Raw genomic sequence first — 17,235 nt, 5'->3', positions numbered from 1 at the left:
TCACACAGTGCCTACCCCACCCACCCACATCAGTCCCTGGGCTATGGCAATAGTCGCAGATTTATTTTCTTCTCTAGGGTACAAGAGCTTAAAATTGGTCTATGTCTAAGGGACAGTTTATTGTCACCCAGGTGATGGTGTCCAAGCTACCTGCCAGCGTTAACAGGGCCTCATCATGATAAGGTGGAACAGAGTCCATTCAAGCAGGAATGTTCGCATCAAGCTGTTATAACATAGTGTTCTAAAACATTGCATAGAAGTCCATTCTAAAGCAAAAACAAGAATAAGAAATCCGAGAAAGCTGATATAGCTAAGATTCATGTGTTAGGCTATGGATAAGATTGATTCTCCTGCTACCTCTTGTGTGTTGAAACACCTGGAGATCGAAATGTTGGATAAAACAGAAAAATACAGCAATGCAGAGGGAACGGCGTGGGTGCTAAGCTGGAAAGATGTAACCTGATGTTGCAGGAGCCCCACCGCAGTCTTCAGTTGCCTTAGGTAAGGTCCTCCTCTTCAAAGACTCAGTTTCCTTATCTGTAAAATGAGAGTGATAATCGATGCTTCAGGATCTAAGGAGGGAAAAGGCACAAACATCCCCAGCTGAAACCCAGGGGCCTCGGGTCCTGATTTCTCAGGTAGAAACATTCACTGCAGAGAGGGGGTTGGGGAGGATATCCCTTCCGGAAGGGAGAGTGATCTCTGCGGGGAGGGCAAAGTCAACATTTGATGAGGGAGAAATAGTCAGGATTAATCCGAAGGACACATAGGCTCCCTAGGGAGACAGGAGTGGTCTTTAGAGCTCTCAGAGAGAGGAGAGAATTATTCAGTATGTGCAAGGTGCTGGAGAAACACCTTGTTTTGCTACAGCTGGCATTCCTCAGAAGAACAACCAGCGTCTCCCTCTGAGACATTATCAAGGGCTTGGGGCAGCTCTCAGGATCAGCATACAGGAGGAAATGGCATTCCCGCCCCATGATTTGTGGGCTTTTGGGGCCAAATGCATGGGAACCCCTTCCTTCCTGGGGCTGCTGTAAGAGCAGGGGAGATCCTCACACCAGTCAGGGAAGAGAGGGACTGGGGATTTAAATGACATCCAGTCATTTCAAAGCTATGAGCTGTGCTTTGCAAAGCAGAGTGTACACACACACACACACAGAGTTGGTGTGAGGCCTCCTGTTCCCTGTGAAACAAAGGGAAAGGAGTTAAGTTACTGGGTACTGTTATGTAAATATCTCTATGCCAGATATTAAAGATTCACAGGCCAGTAACAATTCAAAAGATTTCAGGGACCACCATGGGGCACTTCATCATCTTTCATTAGCATCCTTTTTTAAAGACAAAGACACAATTCCAAAAATACAAAGCATAATTTCAGAATAAAAGGCAGGCCTTCCAGTGGAATGAGTTTATCACCAACTCCTGACAGCTTCCTTAGTTCTTCTCATTGTGCCTTGGGTTGATGACAGAAGACCCTGATCCTTGTGCCTTCCTCCATTTGGAAGAGAGCTTGAGCTTCTGCAGGTGGAGCCGTATCTTTCCGCAGACTTCTTCCTTGGTAGTAATACATTTTTCCTCTCGTGGGATTATGCCTAATAAAAAGAAAGGAATCCTTGGAGGGGACCTGGAATAACCTAGGTGAGAGACTCTTTCTGAACAGTAGCTCCTGAAGTTGAGGCATCGTGGTCTGCTGCACTCTCTGGAGCTCCCAGCACAAAGATGCACACAGAGTGCAGTGGTACACCCTTTGTGTTGTGTGAACCTGGTACTTCGTGAATTTTCCAAGACCAGCTGCCAGGCATGTTGGCATTCCCCAGTGAACTCTACTGAAGACAGCCGTGGTGAGATACCTTCACATACATGTTTGGCAGCCACTGGGCTGTGAACCAGCAATAGAAAATTGTAGCTGGACTTGTTTGTGAACATTTTAGGCTCTCCTGATGCAACATTTGCAGAGGATGCCTTGACAGGAGCTAAGGAAGTTGTGTGCTTCAACCATTGTATCTGGAGCATAAACATGACTATGATTATCTGTATGACAAAGTAATTAGTCCCTGGAGGTAAGAATGTTGACTGTTGAGGTCAGGTAGCCTGGATCTGAATCCCAGCCCTGATATTTACTTGCCGTGTGACCTGGTGTACATCAGGGAACCTCTCAAAACCTCAGGTCTCTCATCTGAAAAATTCAGGATCATTATAAAAGCTATTTTGTAGGATTTCTGTGAGGGCTTAATTATGCATTTAGCGTGGTGTTTGGCATTTAGAAATAATATTATAAATGTTAGCTGTTATCATGACATAAAAATGAGGAGATGGAAGGGCAGAGAGGTAAAGTGAAAAGACCCAGGTCATGTAGCCATGATGGCAAATCCATGTCTCCCGAACTCGGGTGCTGATGTCTTGTCCTTGCTGCAACCCTGTGTGGTCCTCAGAGTAGCAGCATCAGCATCCCTGGAGCTGGTTAGAAATGCACATCTCAGGCCTTTGAATCAGAATTTTGCTTTAGTGAGACCCTGAGTGTTTCCTGTGGGCATTAAAGTTTGCGAAGCATGGCTTTAGAAAGCAGTAGGTTTGAGGAAGGTCTGGTAGTTGATGGAAGAGTTATGCCCTCTTGAGCAGAGTTAGTCCCCTCCATGCCGGGCTCAACCCAGTCCAGCCCCCGACAGTAAATGGGAGGCCATACTTTTAAAGACATTTATAACAAAGTATGTGTTTATGAGGCAATTTCCAAATTTAATTAGATGAAGCCAATTTGATTTTTAAAATTGGGCTCTGGTTGTAATTTGGAGAGAGAAATCCATAAATTACAAATCACCCTCTTCTGGCTTAAGATGGAATGTTTTACTACAAAGGAAAATAAGGTAACACAAATGAAAGAGAGGTCCAGGATTGCCTATGCCTTTCTACGCACATCTAAAGAAAAAAGCTAAAAATGAGGTAGGGAAGAGGAATTTCATTAGTAGGACAGTGTATGTATAATCAAACATGGCATGTTAAAGTAAAGATTAAACTTCCTTCTCATGAGTCCAAGTCACCACCTCTAGACCCATCCTTGGATAACTGCCTCCACCCCCACCCATCTGATGGTTTTGAGTAAGTCCCATCTTGCCTCCAAGCTTTAGTCCTCTCTTTGTAACTTGAAAGAGGTAGACTGTTCTAGACCTCACATGGGTGAGAATGAAGAGAAAAACCTAGATTAACCTACAAAATCAGAGGTCATACCTCCTTTTGGGGTCACTTTGCTTTTTAAACCCTGCCACTGAACTGGCCAGAATCATGGAGCACCATGCAGTGACAACACGGGAAGGAAAACAACTATTGTCTAGATCCTTAGGTGGGGATGACTTTGAATAGACAGGAAGTCAAAGGCGCTGAGGCTTCCTGAGCTTGGGCAGTGATGGAGACCACGCTGGGGACTGGGTGAGTGGCGGCAGGCTCTGCAGGGCTCCTAGAGTTTGTATTGTATCCTGAGAGGCATGGAAGTTTCTAAGTTTTATGCAGAGGAATGAAGGAATCTTGCATAGGTTCTGAGGTTGCCCAACTGTTGTGTCGCTAATAGAGTGTGGTGCCCAGGCACCTGAGGACATCTGGGAAGTGCACCCGGAGGCAAGGACACTTCCGTCCTCTCTGGTACCGGGGTGAGGGTGAGGGCTCAGCTGTTTATTGAAAGACCTTGCACCCAGACACGAGATATGAAAGCTTTGTTGCAGCTGGCACTTTCTTGCTGCTAACCCAGCTTTGGCATCCCCCTCCCTTTCATTAACCAGTTCTTAGCTCGCTGGGCACCCTGGTACTATGGACTGGTAGGTTCTGGGCCCTCCTTCTCTAAGGGGTGGGATTCGTGCCCAGCCCCCTTGCTACCCCAGGGCCGTGATCCAGCCAGGTATTGCCGCAGCCACGACCTCTCTCTGCCAACGGACGTGGGAGTTTGTCAGAGCCCATGGAAGCCAGCCTGTCCTCTGTGCAACAGGAGGTGTTAAGATCAATCAGATCACGGCCTCCGATCTTTGGGGATTTGTACTTTAGTGGGAGATACAGAAAGCCCTTCTGTGATCACTCCCTTGACAGAGTGGCAGTGCAGAGAGAGGTGGCGTCAAAAGCCTTGTGTTCACAAACCAGCAGCGTTACCATCAGCAGGGAGCGTGTTAGAGATGCGGAATCTCAGCACCCAGCCTGGACTCACTGAATCAGAGTCAGCATTCCCCAGCTCTCAGACGACCATGGGCACATAAAGCATGGAAAACATTGGCTCTAAGAGACATTGTAAGACGTCACAGTGTGGATCTGTACGGGAGTTGTACCGGTGATGAAATATCAACTCGTGTGGACGGCTCGGCTGGTGACAGCATCAGAGGCGTGGCATGAAGTAAGTGCTCATTGAATGGACTAGGGAATGTCCCTCTTCACTTGTTGCTCAAAGAGTGTTACCAGGGACATGGCCATGGTGCCATTCGCATAGACTTCCAGAGCCCTGCTCTTGGATCAGAACGGGCTACTAGGATTCCCCATTCAGGGACTGTATGTGAAGAAGTGTGATGTGATGTGGTCTCTTCCACTCTGCTGCAGATCTTAGGAAACAACCACCATTCACCAAAAGCACAGACGGCACTTACAGCCCGAATGAGGTCACTGGAGAAGCAACCCAGCCAAACAGTTGCCTAAAAACTCCTCAATAAAATCATTCAGACACAAGCTGTTCGGAGTTCATGAAAAACAGTAATCAATATGTGTTTCAATTCAATTAATTGTTCTCTCTGTCCAAAAATAAAAACTGCACAGCGAGAGGGAACGGGGCCAGAAGATGTTACACTTGCAACTGGGTTAACGAAGTGTGAAAATATTTAAAATCCAGACATGTGAAGCTTCCCAGTAAGCTGTTGTGTTTAGCAGTCAAAATCACCAAGTTTCTAATTAGAGTGTAAAAGTCTGAAAAGCTTAAGGAGGATGAGAAGACCCTAATTAGGCAGGAATGGGAACCTTGATTATGCTAGGGTTGATTGACATTTATCTCACAAGGTCTTCTAGGTGCCTGGCGTTTAGAGTTAAATAAAACACGGACTTCACCTCAATAAAACAAGGCGGTGGCATTCCAGAGCAGGGAGCACCTATATGAGGGCTTTAAGAGGTTGGAGGGCTGCCAATATTTTTCCAGCATACCTATGGTTGGATTTAATCTGTACCAAAAACACAGGCCCCAGGAATCAGCATGCCCGCAGAGAGCTTGCAGGAGAGCGGTGCCTGTGCTGAGACAGAGGGGAGCTCCAGACAGGACGGAGCAGACACAGACATCAGTGGGAGCAGCTGTGTGCCTGAGCGCATAGCGAGCTCTCAAAGAGGAAGGGCATAGGAGGTTGTGGTGTCTTTGTGGGTGGACGGGCACACCTCTACCTGCCCTCAGCTTTGCCACAGTGATGCCCTTAAGGTGCATGGATCCCAGATTCATTCATGACTTTGGTCCAGAAAGGCACCAGGGGCAGATGGGATGTGGTCCAGCTGGGTAGGAGGTTGTCTAGGCAGGGCTGGATCAGCAACATCCTGACTAATACAGCCCCAAACCAGAATTCGCATGTATCAAACAGGCTCTACATCAATTAGGATACACAGTTTGCATAATGCTGGCCGCTATGAGTATCACTTGAGGCAGCCTGGTAACTAAGGAAGAAGCTCTTGTTTCTTTGGGATTGTTCAAGCCAGAAATGAATGTGTTGTGGGCCAGCGCTGTGGCTCACTTGGCTAATCCTCTGCCTGCGGCACCGGCTCCCTGGGTTCTAGTCCCGGTTGGGGCGCCGGGTACTAGTCCCGGTTTCTCCTCTTCCAGTCCAGCTCTCTGCTGTGGCCCGGGAGGGCAGCGGAGGATGGCCCAAGTACTTGGGCCCTGCACCTGCATTGGGAGACCAGGAGGAAGTACCTGGCTCCTGGCTTCAGATCGGCGCAGCGCTGGCTGAGGCAGCTATTAGGGGAGTGAACCAGCGGAAGGAAGACCTTTCTGTCTCTCTCTCTCACTGTCTATAACTCTGCCTGTCAAATAAGAAAAAAAAAAATGAATGTGTCGTCCCTTTCCCTAGCTACCACACAGCTCGTCTACCAGAAGATAGCCTGCGGTCAGGCCCTATGGCCCCACCTCCACCACCACACCCTGCACTGGGTATCCACTGGATGCTGAAGCCATTGCAGTCCCTCCCTGCCCACTCCCTCCATGCCTCCCTTAATCTACTCTATGATGCAGCCAGACTGTCTCAAAGGCAGCTGTGACCATTGTATTTCCCTGCAGGGCCCCTGCTTGCCTGCGAGGCACTGAGTGCCCTGGCCTCCTCCTGCCTCTCCCACTTCACCCCCTCTCTTCCCACGGCTTCCAGTGCTCCAGCTCCTCTAGGCTGCTCCCGTTTTCTCCAGCTCACCCAGCGCCTTTCTGAATGTCATTCCTTCTGCCTGCCACCCTCTCCTCTTTATAATCCTCATCACTGTTTGCTTTGTACTCTTCCCTTCCAAGAGATCCCCTCCTGTCTACTCTGTCCAAAACAGGTTCTACCAGGAAATCTAATGTATATCTAGGGTTGGGAAGAAGCATTATACAAAATTAGCCCAGTGCTCTCCTAACTAAATACCCACTAAATCACCAGTCTTGATCCAAGCTGACTGTACCCCCATTCACACTGCCAAACTCCAACTCTACCTGATGTCCTGCTGTAGCCCACTTGGCACAGGCAGGTGCTGGCTGCTGATTTTCTCTAGGGTTCAAATTCAAGGAGCTTTGGCCTTTTCCCTTCAAGCTTACTAAGCGAACAGTATGTAGAGTAATTGAAGATACACAGGGAGCCGGCATTGGGTCAGTATCCCTCTGTACTTTGCTGATGGCACCTTGGAAATTTGATGCTGGAGCCCACCTCAGACCTTCCAAGTCTTCTTACCTCTCCTGGATAGTCTAAGCTGGGTCTGTTGTTATTTTTGTGGGACTGAAAAGACGCATGCACACGCCGAGCTTCGTGGCTGTGCCCAGAGGCCTTCCCTAAATCTCAAAAGTCAGGGCCGTGGGATGTCCGGGAGCCATTTGTTTCAGTCCTCAGCTCATCACTCACCCTGCATTGGATGTTTCCTTTTAGAGATGTGAGGAATGTAGGCAGCCCTGGGTAGATGTCATACACAGTTCGTCCAGGCTGACAGGAAGCTGACAGGTGTTTCGATAGAAACAACTCTGGTTGAAAAGAATGATTTCTGGCACCGAGAGTCTAGGAGGAAACGAAGCTGAATTCTGCTATGAGTAAGTTGCATTTATGTAAGTGGGCCCATTAGTCCTGCCTATCATCTGCTCGTGGGATGTCAGGAATGCCTATATCTTTGCCTTGGGTGTTCCTTTTTTTTTTTTTTTTTTCTGTTATAACAGGTATTTGTGATGGAGGCTGGTAATGCGACAGTGGAAATCAACAGATGCAGAACACTTGTTACCTAAAGCAGCAAATCGTGTTCTCTTGGCAATGGGAAGGTTTTCACAGTAAACATAAATCATTCAGTTCAGCTGTAGAAAAAATGGCAGGGGTTGCTGTGAGGGAGCTGTTCCCTGTGGTGTACACATGAGTGTGTGTGTGTGAGAGAGAAAGAGCTTATATTTTTGTGATTATTTAGCTTATTTTTAATTAGCTTATATTTATGATTTTTATATTTTTATGATTAGCTTATATTTTTATGCAGTTGTACCTTGGCACATGGATGTACACATGTACAAGGGGACTTTGACAAGTGCATGAAAACAGTTAAACTGTTTATTTTGGTGCAAATTTTTTGAAATCCTTAGCTAATTTTTCATAACTGCTTTTTTTTCTGTGAGCTTGTTATAGAACCTTCATGCTTGTATGCTTACTGGCAAGTCTGTGGACAACTTTCACCCCTTGACTGCACCCATCTCTCCATCTCCAACCTCACAACTGCTCCATTTCTTCAGGGACTTTACTGCAGGAGATACAGAGACATGGTGCTAGGACTCTGGGCTGAAGGGGTTTCAGGTCCCTCCGTATCCCTGCCAGAGTGACATCAGAGGACAGATGCCCTGCCATTTCACTGGACTCCCAGCTGTTTCTCATGAGCTTTTACAGTAATACCTCTCTGGAGTTTATGCTAATGAAAAATTTTAGGTCTCTACTCCCCTCCCCCCCCCAAAAAGAAACGATAATCTCCAGGTTCAATTTAGCCCTATGCATTTATAGTCTTAGGGGAGAAGAGGGAAGGAAATGAAACAGTATTCTGCATTGGGCACCCCGTGAGCTCTCCTTCCTGTTCCTTAGATAGGAAGGAAACTCTCTTGATGCAATGTGTATGTTCCCAGAGGCCTAGGTAAGGGATCCACCTGTGCACACAGACGTCCAGCTGCAGGTGGATCCCTCTCTCTGGCTACCAGGATCCTTTCAATAAACTGTGCCCAGAGGCGGTGTTGACGTTGCAGTGTCTCTTCAACATCACAACTTGTTCTCTCTTCATCTCGGATGTTTCACCATGTGACTCCTGTCGGAATTCCACCTGTGTGCCGCTTGTAGCAGGCTAGCTCTTTCCTTCCTGGTCTGGTCAGCACAGCTCTGTGTTTGGGACCCACAGGAAGGGTGTCTCCAGGTTTTCATCTGTCAGTAGGACTCTGGAAAACTCCATTCCAAAGCACCTGAAGCTGGGGTTCAAGTTCATGGTTCTTTGCTTGTCCTTGTGTTGGCTTGCAGGGGCTTGCTCCCCCTCACCCCAAACCAGTGGACCCTTTTTCTTTGATAACCTTTTTTCTCCCTCTTCCCCAAGAAGAAAGTAATTCTGTAAAACTGACACACAGGTACAGGACTTTGGTTTGCCTCATTATGGTTTCAATCCACCCATCCATACTTTTCTGCACCCACATACATACACATGCATGCATACATTAACACATACATGCTATATATCACATCTCCTTCAGAGTCCTTAAAATTATAAAAATAGTCATTGTTTATTTCCCCTTTTTGGGCATACTTTTCGAACATTTTATTTATTTGACAGGGGGAGAGAGAGATAGAAATAGAGAGAAAGAGAAAGAACACTTCCATCTGCTGGTTCATTTCCCAAATGCCCACAGCAGCCAGAGCTGTGCCAAGCTGAAGCCAGGAGCCAGGAACTCAGTGAGGGTCTCCCGCACAGGTGGCAGGAACCCAAGCACTCCAGCCATCACCTGCTGCCTCCCAGGGTGCGCTGTAGTTGTAAGCTGGAATGAGGAGCATGGCTAGAGCCCAGACTTTGATGTGGAGTATGGGCATTCCAACTGGCATCTTAACCACTGTACCAAATGCCCACCCTGGGGTTGCCTGTTTGTTTTTCAATATTTTTAATAAATATGTAACACTGCAAGTCAGATATTCAATCTTTTAAATAGGAAATTTGATTGACTTTTGGTTTGATGTTGCCAAGTAATTGTCTTTAACTACTCTCCCAACCTGGGCCTCAGTTTCTGTATTCACGACTTGGGAAGATTAGACCATATAAAATTCAAGGGACCCTCCTGCTGTGACCTGTCACTTAGGTGCCCCAAATTAGATTGATCTCACTCCTGGTTTCACAAAGCATTTTCCCCATTGGTTCCTGGATGACTCTTTTGTATGTATTCATCTACTCCTTTTTTTTTTTTTTTTTTTGACAGGCAGAGTGGATAGAGAGAGAGACAGAAAGAAAGGTCTTCCTTTTTTGCCGCTGGTTCACCCTCCAATGGCCACTGCGGCCGGCGTACCGCGCTGATCCGAAGCCAGGAGCCAGGTGCTTCTCCTGGTCTCCCATGCGGGTGCAGGGCCCAAGCACTTGGGCCATCCTCCACTGCCTTCCTGGGCCATAGCAGAGAGCTGGCCTGGAAGAGGGGCAACCGGGATAGAATCCGGCGCCCTGACAGGGACTAGAACCCGATGTGCCAGCGCCGCAAGGCAGAGGATTAGCCTGTTAAGCCACGACACCGGCCTCATCCACTCCTTTTTGTGACTTGTCACTTGCCAGGCAACCAGAATGTGGACAGAACCTACTCAGGATCTGTGTAAGAGTGCATCCAAACCGACTTGCTACCGTGTCCTAATTCCTTCCTCCTGAATCTTGTGTGCGATTCCTTTATGCTCTTTCTGGTTTTTACTACTTGTGCGCATTCCTTAAAAGCATTTTTTTTTTTTGCTTTATCAGAGAAGGATTTTAAGTTATACGTGCTCTGTGGAACATTTTTATCCCATAATAAATGCTAACCTTCATCCCCATTGATGAGTTCAGCTGTCTGATATTCCACTGTGTGAAGATATTGCAATGCTTTTTATCCGCTAGCCTTGCAAAGGCGTTAGGGGTTGCCTCCAAGATGTTGCCTTCATCACCAGCATTCTTATATATACCTCCTACTGTATACATGGCAGGTTTCCTCTTGGGTTAATATCTAGAAATTAGGTCACATGATTAAAAAATGTTCAACTTTACAGAAACCTGCCAAAGCTATTTTCTATGCAGGTTTCACTGATATGTAATCAGACCAGCAAAGTATTAGAGCGGCTGTGATTTCAGATCCTCTCCAGTGTTTGGCATTCTTAAGGATTCTTCATTGGGCCTGTTAAGGAGTTATGAAATGCAACTCACTGCTGTCTGTCTGTCTTTGCATTCCTTCAATCATTATTAAGGCTGAATATCTCCTCACGTGTTTCTTACATGTGTGTATTTCCTTTTCTGAGGGAAGGTTTTCTACAAGAGTATTTCAAAGAGTTGGCAGAAAAATGGAAATAAAAATTTATGGTGTAAAAATGTAAAAATCCACAATGTTTGAAATTACAGTTTACTCATAATTATAGTTTGAAATTATGGTTTACTCAGAATTCACATTTTTACATGGAGTTTTTTAAAAAGACTCCTGGTATATACTTTTCTTATTGATATGTACTACTTTTTAGAATGTACTTTTGGTATTATTTCCCACAGTTACATGTAGAACATGCTGTTTTTATATCCTGTAAGATATCTTTAGAAAATAAAATTCTTAATTATAATGAGTTTTTTTCCAGTCTTACGTAGCTGAGAGATGCTATATTCTTCAGAAATTTCTTCCAACAAAGATGAGCAAGATGACTCCCTGTGTTTCTACTAAAAGTTGTATACTGCTGCTTTTGAAATTCAAGTCTGTGACCTACCTGCAGTTAATTTCTGTGTATGGTGTGAGAGGGAGTGCAAAACTCATTTTTTTCTATATGGATGGACACTTCTCCAGGTCCCTTGAATAAACAGCCTCTCTTTTTCTCTGCCCTACCAGCCCATGTCTAACTTATGACAAAATTCTTTGCACTCTTGAATTTTTTCCTGAGCTCTGTTCCACTTTCTTCCTCACACCACAGCCTCATGCAGTCATAATTGTTATAGGCTTACAGTTAATAGATCCCTCGTCCTCATCCTTCTTCAGAAATATTTTGGTTATTCTTGCCATTGGCTCTTTCATTTTAGCATCTACTTAGCAAATTTAGTGAAAACATCTGGTGTAGTTATGATTTGCTTTACATTGTATATAGAAAAATATATGATCAATTGATGTCTTTATAATATTAGATCTCTGTTTATTTAGATTTTCTTTAATGTCTCCCATCATTTTAGCGCCTTATTTATAGAAATACCGTATTTCACGTAAAACACAAACTTCTTTCTTATGCCTTAAAAATTTGCATCTCCCATTCCTTTTTCCTAGTGTCACTGCTTAGCCTTTATATCCGCATTCTCCCCTGCCTCAGACTCTTGACACGTTGAGTTATTTGCCAGATAGCTCTTCCTCTCCTATTCCATGCCACCTGCTCAGAAAAGCCTCCTGCAAATGCCCACTAGAGTAGAACTCTACCCACTCACCATTTGTAATTGTTGCTTGTCTGTTCATACATGCACCACCCCATAGTCTAAGTGCCATGGAAGCAGGACTCCTATATATTTATATTATTCACTACTGAAAAAAATAACCAATGTCTTATCCAACCCTGGAGACACAATAGGCACTCACGTGTAGTGGTGTTTTACATTATTATTATTTTAGTAAATGAAGGCTGGAGAGTTCCCTCGACAGCTCAGGTACCACGATAATAAGGAGGAAGCTGCTAGCATCCATTAGTTCACAGAGCTGGCCTGATAGCACCAAATGAATCACAGGGAGTGGGTGTTGGCCAAGTGAGAAACATACTGGTTAGGATCCCTGCCTCCTACAGTGGGGTGCCTGCGTTTGAGTGTTGGCTCCACTCCAAGTTCTCCCTGTTGCAACTTCCTGCTCATGTACACGCTAAGAGATAACTCAAGTGCGTGGGTTTCTGTCACCCATGTGGGAGACTCGCATTGAGCTCTCAGCTCCTGGCTCCAGCCTGGCCCAGCCCCTGCCACTGCAGGCCTTTGGGGAGTTTCCCAGCAGATGAGAGCTCTGGTTTTCTGCCTGTCCTCCTTTCTCTCTCTCTCACTGTCTTTGTCTCTCTGCCTCTCAAGTAGATAAACAGTGATGAGACTATGCCACAGATTTTATAATAATCTCTGATAGACTGCCTGAGGTTCCACTGAGCAGTGAGTTTACTTACAGTTAACTCACAGAATTCAAAAGCTTAAATGTAAGCTTGTCAAGGTTAGGAATGTGCATTTACAGGTATACCCCAAGTACCTAGAACAGGGCTTGACACAAAGTAGACACTCAAGTGCTTGTTTAATGGAAAAATTGTATTTCAAACTTGAATCAAGGTTAACACAACAACTGTAGTAAACATTTAGATATGTGTTTCCCTATGATTGATTTTTCAAAAGAGTTTATTCTTTCTTAATGTTTGTAACATTAAAACAACATGCTGTAGTTTTAGGAAGATAGGGCATAGAAAGTAACCCCATCTTCACTCCTTTACTTGTCAGCCATTTCCTTGTGTGTTTGTTTTCTTTCTAGTCTCCGTATTTGCAATGTCTTTGACATAATTATGATCCCATTTTTTTACTTTTTGGTCTTTTCAGCACATTCTTATTCCTATGTTATTTACATAAGTTTCTCATTTAATGGCTGGCTGTTTCTCTGAACACATAGACCATACTTTACTTTCTAGTCAGTTTATTTTGAGTTGTGTTTACTGGTCTGCCTAGAATGTAAAAGAGAATTTTGGGAGGATGAGAGAAAACTTAGATCTCTTTTAACAGCTGGCTGGGGGAGTTTGGACACCCTGCTTTCCTTTTCCCTCTCAATACATTTGCCAGTAGCAAGCAGAGGCATTCACAGGCCTCCCATTGATCACAGAAACTGTCCTCAAAATGATAGCTCTCTCTGTTCAATAGAAATGGATCTAGGGGAGGAGAGAGAACAGTATGTAGACATTTGGATGGAAATCTATAAACCTGAGGTTAGAAGTGGTGGTCACAGTTTCCTCTTGTTTTAAAACTTTCATTTTGTTTATTTCTTAACAGAGAAATGAATGTAGGACATCTGTGTGCTCCACAGCTCTCTAATACTTGCACGGTTCTCATGATGGGCATCAAAATCCAATCAGATACGCTCTTCCCCTGAGCTCTGACATGGTCTCAGACTCTCTCCTCTCATTTCCAGTCGAATGGGGTTAGAATCCATGAGACAGCCTGCCTGGTATCTCCAGCCAGATCTCAGGGCATTGATACGGAGATGGGTGGAGTTCTGCACTCACTGGTTTGTCCTGTAGGATCTGTCCTTTTTCATGATCATTTCTGCGTATTTTTCCTGTGCTCTATGCATGTTTCAGTTTCAAAACCGTTTGACAATAATTATAACACAATGGACTCTGCTGTAATACCTGCAGGGACCTAGGCATTCTGGGCGGAGAAGGAGATGAGGCAGTTGGTACGAGCTTCCAGAGAAACTTCCCAGACACTGTAGTTAGCACTGAGCTGCTAGGTGTCCAGTTTGCGGTAGACAAAGACACGGCAGTGTCAGAGTTGTTCCTGTCTCCTGGTTGGACTCAGTGTGATAAATCAGGGAGACCAGAGGATTCGGGAAATGAGCATGAGCATCAGGCTTAACTCCCTGAGGATCCGCCCATTTATTGCAAGACCTCAGCCTGTGTGTGGAGGTACAGCGAATATGCCGAGACCCTATGCAAGCAGGTTTGCTTCATTCAGCAAGCTCCCAGGAAAGGCTGTCTTAGGGACACCAGTGCTGTGATCTCCCCCATGCTCCTGGGCATTGAGACTGTCCTAGCTGAAGCTGTTGCTGTGCCCTTGACTGTAGGTGGAGCTTGGAATGAGATTGTCTAGGAGTGTATGGACAAGGTGGGAGTTGGGAATGGCCTTGGCAATACCCATTTTTGAGAACAGTTTGGTTCTCACAACTGTTTTTTCTCTAGCAAGATGCACTTCTGCTCTCCCCTAGAGCTCTAGCAAACTGAGCCATGGACCAGAAGACTAGCCCTTCATTCATGGCCAGCCACAGTGCCAGCAGTGATACCTAAAGGCCTTTGTCCATTTCCCCACTGGCTGGATTTCTGGAGCCCAGTTCTTTTTAATGATGCTGACCCTGTATTACTACTTGGAGGAAAGACTCGGTCCTCCAGATGCCTTCCTGAGGGGGAAAGTCTACTCCAGAACCCGTCATCTAAAGGGTCTTTAGGTCTGAAAAGCAGAGCCACAGGAAGGCAGGAGCATATGTAGATATTTCCAGTCTGTGTCATAACTTCCACTAAGGGTGTTGCGTGCAATCAGCCCTGTGCACTCCCCATAGAAATATGCATCCTATGATCATAGCCTTTCTCAGCCAATTTTTATAACACTATTACAGAAAGGTTGGCTATCAGAGGAAAAAATCACTGATAATCTCCTCCCCTAGCACATTTACTTTGCCTTCTATTTTAGCTTTGTTAAAATGCATACTTCTTTTACCTAAAAATTTGCTATCATAATTTTTCACTAAGCATTTTATCATAATCATGAAGCCTTTATAGCACCATGGAAAAAGCTTATCTTTTTTAATGACTGTATAATTGTCCATTGTGTGTATATGCCCTGGTTCGCTTCCCCATTCCCTCACTGTGTTTCTATGTCTGATGACACTGTGGTGAGCCTCTTGCTTATGGTGATGTTGTTTTATGACTGATGTGTGAAGAACCCATCACCCATGTTGGAAGCAGCTTAACTTTAAGATCAGATTCAGATGGATTCAAATCCTAATTCTAAGACTGCCGGGATGGATGGCATTTGGGCAAATTACCTCTCTGAAACCCAGTTATCTCATTAGCTTACTTATTTTTTAAGATTTGCATTTAGTAAAAGCAATGTTGATGTCTGCAATGTTGGAGAACTGTAAGAATTTGAGATACTCTCATGTTGTGGTCATAGCTGCCCAACAGTCATTCAGTGTTGTAGCTGTTTTCTCCTCTGGGTCAGGGTCCTTCTGCATTGGAACTGCCTACAATCACAGGGGATTTCAAGGTTGAATGGAATCAGCACTTTTGTAACTCCTGGCTCTTATTGCCAGATTGCTCCCCAAAATGGATTGCACCCATGTGAATGTGTTTTGAGTCTTAGGTTGAGTTTTTATGTCAGCCACGTGTCTGGGAAGCAGGGCTTTGGCAGCCCACCGGAGATTTATGTCAGCTTTCATGATACCCTCGGAGCAGGATGATGTGTGAAGAGCCCAACACACATGTTGGCAGATCCATTTGCACTCTCCACAGCTGTGCCGGAAATGCTCGTGCCTCACCACTCACTGTTCACTCACTCGCCTTTGCCCTGAAGCAGCAAGTAGAGTGCCTGACCTCTGACCAGACCTCGGAGAGTCCTGGAGGCCCTGTGAAAACTGAATCAGAGGGGTCATGGCTTTGGGTTCCCGCAGGCTATAACACCAATTTACTGTATGATACATTGCCAGCCCTGATCTCCCATGACCTCGGCTCAGCTGTAGACAAGAAGGTTGAAGCCGTTGAGCCTAAAGGCTGAACCCCGCATGTTGTCATCATCCCTGAGAGCTTGTTAGAGAGGTGCAGACCCCTCCTCCCCTACATCTCTGCCACGTCAGGGTCTGTGTTGTTACAAGATCCCCAGGTGAAGGCCGGCGCCGTGGCTCAACAGGCTAATCCTCCTCCTGCGGCGCCGGCACACTGGGTTCTAGTCCTGGTTGGGGCGCCAGGTTCTGTCCCGGTTGCCCCTCTTCCAGGCCAGCTCTCTGCTGTGGCCCAGGAAGGCAGTGGAGGATGGCCCAAGTGCTTGGGCCCTGCACCCGCATGGGAGACCAGGAGAAGCATCTGGCTCCTGGCTTTGGATCAGCGTGGTGCACCGGCTGCAGCGCGCCGGCCACGGCGGCCATTGGAGGGTGAACCAACGGCAAAGGAAGCCCTTTCTCACTGTCCACTCTACCTGTCAAAAAAAAAAAAAATTCCCCAGGTGATCCCTCTGCTCATTAACATTTGGCCTGGACAGTACTAAGTTGTCTTCTGGTCAGGATTTCCCATCATGCTAGAAGCAAATGCTGGGTGTCCTAGTTTAGAACCATTCTGTCCCTGAACCATGCCCTGACTGCTTCAGGATTTTCTTATCCTGCTGTCAGACTCCTCCTTTGCCCCTTACACCTGTGGGCCTTGATGCCCCTTCTCACGGGTCAGAGTCGGAACAACCAACATCTCCTTGCCCGAGAGAACCAAAATCACTCTGTTGAAATACAGATCATTTTGGTCACTCTGCTATTTAAAATCCCATCCTAGGGCCACACCTTTGGCCTGATCATTCAGATGCCATTTGGGAATGGCTGTGTCCCATGTCAGAGTACCTGGGTTCAAGTCTTGGCTCAGCTTCTGACTCCATCTTCCTGCTAATGTTTACACTGGGAGGCAGCAGATGATGGTTCAAGAAGTTAGGTCACTGCTACCCACATGGGAAATCTGGATTCAGGTCCCAGCTCCTGACTTCACCCTGGCTCAGCACCAGCTGCTGAAGGCATTGGGGAATAAACCAACAGATGGGAGCTCTCTTGGTTATCATTCTCTCTCTCTCTCTCTCTCTCTCTCTCTCTCTCTCTCTCTCTCTCTCTCTGTCTCTCTCTGTGTGTGTGTGTGTTGGCCTTCCTCCCTCTCTCCCTCAAATACATAAATCAATAAATTTTATAAAATATATACTCAGGGGCCAGCATTGTGGGGGCTTCAGGTACAACTGCCACCTGCATTGCCAAAATCCCATATAGGCCCCAGTTTGAGTCTCAGTTGCTCTACTTCTGACCCAGCTCCCTGCTAATGGCCTAGGAAAAGCAGTGGAAGATGGTCCAATTGTTTG

General features: G+C 45.9%; 1 protein-coding gene across 1 annotated transcript in view; it reads left to right on the top strand.

Moving 5' to 3' along the window:
- The window catches only part of PTPRT (protein tyrosine phosphatase receptor type T), a 787,789-nt gene that overhangs the window by 416,972 nt on the left and 353,582 nt on the right, over positions 1-17,235 (top strand). The gene's annotated exons all lie outside the window — the stretch shown is intronic.

The sequence above is a fragment of the Lepus europaeus genome, chromosome 10, assembly GCF_033115175.1.
Source record: "Lepus europaeus isolate LE1 chromosome 10, mLepTim1.pri, whole genome shotgun sequence".
Classification (NCBI taxonomy): domain Eukaryota; kingdom Metazoa; phylum Chordata; class Mammalia; order Lagomorpha; family Leporidae; genus Lepus; species Lepus europaeus.
Note: the sequence above shows the minus strand (reverse complement) of the source record. Positions and strands in the feature narration are given on the sequence as shown.